Genomic DNA, 3,130 nt, shown 5'->3' on the forward strand with positions numbered 1-3,130 from the left:
CCTCCTTATCATTTGGCTGATTTTGGCTCCAAGAGAGGGAGGGAGAGTCGGTTGTAGAGAGAGAGAAAGGGAGAGAATTTGTGCAATTTAGCTCAAAGCTTGGTGATCTTGAAGATTATTCAAGAAATTGCTATTGATTGGAAAAATTGAGCCACTAAGTAAGCAATTGATTCTTGAATTCATGAGTGTAATGTGTAATCTTGTGTGTTCAAAGTTGATTAATGGTCAAGAACACGAATTGAAATGAAATTGAGTTGATCATGTTGAATTGAAGGTCAATGTTGCATGCATGTATGTAGTTGCTTTGAATTTGTGTATTTGAGCACCAAATGCATGATCTATGTGAGTTTTTAGTTGAAGATTATGTTCTTAACCACCTCTTCATCATATAAGTTGAGAATGAGAATAATATACCACATGCATGTGCAAATTACAAGGGTATAAGTGTTGAATGCATGAAATTGTTATATTGGTAATGAGTTTGGTGGAAAATGAGCCATGCATGTGTTTGAGTCATGAAATTGAGCTCCATGTTGATGTGTTTTAGTGTCGGTACCATGTTAATACAAGTATATGTGAAATTAGAGCCATATTATGTAAGGAATGTGGTTGGAATGTCGAATTTGAGCTCAAGAACACATTCTGGAAAACCCAAAAATTTGATGTCTGCTCGAGCGGGGGAACTGCTGCTCAAGCGTGAATTTCGTGCTCCCAGTATTTTTTGCAGACCATGATATCCGCTTGAGCGGTGAAGTCCACGCTCGAGCGGAGAGCTATGTAAGATAGACTTCTGCTCGAGCGTCCAAGTTTCACGCTCGAGCGTAAAAATGACATAACCAGTATTTTTGCAGACCTCATGGGTCCGCTCGAGCGGGTAAGTTCACGCACGAGCGGGGACCCTGTTTCTGAAAATTTTGTGTGATCGTTCTGTGCATCGTTTTCTGTTCTCTTTCACTTACGAGCACTTTTAGGCATGCATTAAGCATTGTAGTTGAGTTAAAGAGATAAGAATGAAGCCTAAAGAAGAATATGTGAATTAAAGAACGAATTGAATCGTTTGTGACCCATATGTGTTATATGATGTGTAGGGTCAACCTCCAGGGCAAATCCATGAGCCGATCACTGTGAGTAATATCGATGTTCTGAAGTTTGTCAATTGTCCAATTGCTTATTTCTTTGTAAGTTTGCTAGTTTGAATTATGGACAACCGATTGATATAAATAATTAGGCCGAAGGCCGATTGATATAAATGATTGGGCCGAAGGCCGATGGATATAAATGATTGGGCCGAAGGCCAATTGACACGAATGATTGGGCCGAAGGCCGTTTTGACAAGAATAAATGATTGTGGGCCGATGACCGATTGACATGAATGATTGGGCCGAAGGCCGATTGACATAAATGGTTGGGCCAAAGGCCGTTTGACATAAATGAAAGTTTGACACACACGAATGGGCCAAAGGCCAGTTTGACATGCATGAATGGGCCAGAGGCCAGATTGACATGAATGAAAGTTTGAAAGGCCTAAAGGCCAGTTTGAAATGAAAGTTTGAAAGGCCTAAAGGCCAGTTTGATATAAAAGTTTGAAAGGCCTAAAGGCCAATTTGATATGGAAGTTTGAAAAGGCCAAAGGCCAGTTTGACACGAATAATAGTTTGACAATAATGAATTGGGCCTGAGGTCGTATAATGTGTTTGGAACCGCAGTTACTTAACTTACATATGTCTATGTATGTATGTATTAGTAGAAATATAAATTGGGCTCAAGGCTGTTTGATGTATATTGTTCCAATGTGTATTCTTTATTTGATATTATTTACTGGGCTTTCGCTCACACTCATTCATGTATTTGTAGGTGAGCCAAGAGAAGTTCAAACCCAGCCCCAGTGAAGTCTGTATGGAACAACTAAGGTTTTGAAGAGTCAGCCTTTGCGTCTCACGCACGAGACACGTCTTCGCCCTTTCGCCCATTCTATGTTATTTTGTCATGTTGGCGAGGACTTTGGTGTATGTCTGTATATAGCTTTGTTTTGGCTGACTTAGATTTGAATATTCCTGTCTGTATAGAACTTTATGTTACTATACTTTCTGTTGTGAGTTATTAACATATGTATGTATGGAATGTTATGATGTGTATATAAGCACGACTCTATGGACAAAGTTTTAAATTTGCTTCCGTTTGGCCCCTTTACTCTGATGAGTTTTGTCTCGTTTGGTTTGAGGCCGTAGGTAATCTCGTGATTACTGGTCGGTTATGGCCTTAACCCAGAGGGGCGGGTTCGGGTTGTGACAGAGTGGTATCAGAGCACAAGTTAATAACTCACACACTTGTCCAAAAGAGCAATAAGCGTCTAGAAAAGATCTAGGATGCATTCATGTGATAAATATGAAATTAGAAGCATCGAGAACATGCTTAAATGTTTTGAGATGAACGATTATGTGCTATAAGTTTACGAATTGCTTGCATTGCAAAATATTTGAATATGTATGCTCTTTAGTATATGCATACCTGTGAATCTTTTGTATAAAGCATAATGCAAGTTTAATCAAATGTTGAAAACATGTGATTATATGAGATATGAAGTGTTGCGCTAACGTGTACAACGAGTTTGTTTTGTTATAATGCACATACATGAACATATGAATCATGAAAAGTTGCCTATGTGCATTCGATTCCGCAAATGGGTGTCTATGTGAAATATGAACATGACTTGAGTATATAACTACTTAGTAAATGTTCAGCATGCGATATCTGATAAGTGTGCAATCATCTGTTACGTATGTGATTAAATGTGCCTATGTGCGAATGTACGCATGTGTATCTGTGTTTATTTTTGTATTGGGCATCCCAGTGTTTGGCAAGGTTTAATAAGAATTTGTGTAAAATGTGGATAAATTAAGGGCATATGAGCTGGAAGGCTCTTCTACAGCCCGACTTGATAAACTGTAAAGAATAGTACAGGAAATGGCCGAGATCTTAAGACAACAATGCCCGTTGCCGCTACAGCAAGAACCTTTACTACCACCAGTGTAAGAAACACCGAGGAGTTTGTTATCAGATCTCTAGGGTTCGTTATAGGTGTGGTAAAGTGGACCATATGGTAAGGAACTGTCCCCGAATTGAACAAAAT

Source organism: Camellia sinensis, chromosome 3 (genome assembly GCF_055761805.1).
Source record: "Camellia sinensis isolate YWXY chromosome 3, ASM5576180v1, whole genome shotgun sequence".
NCBI lineage: Eukaryota > Viridiplantae > Streptophyta > Magnoliopsida > Ericales > Theaceae > Camellia > Camellia sinensis.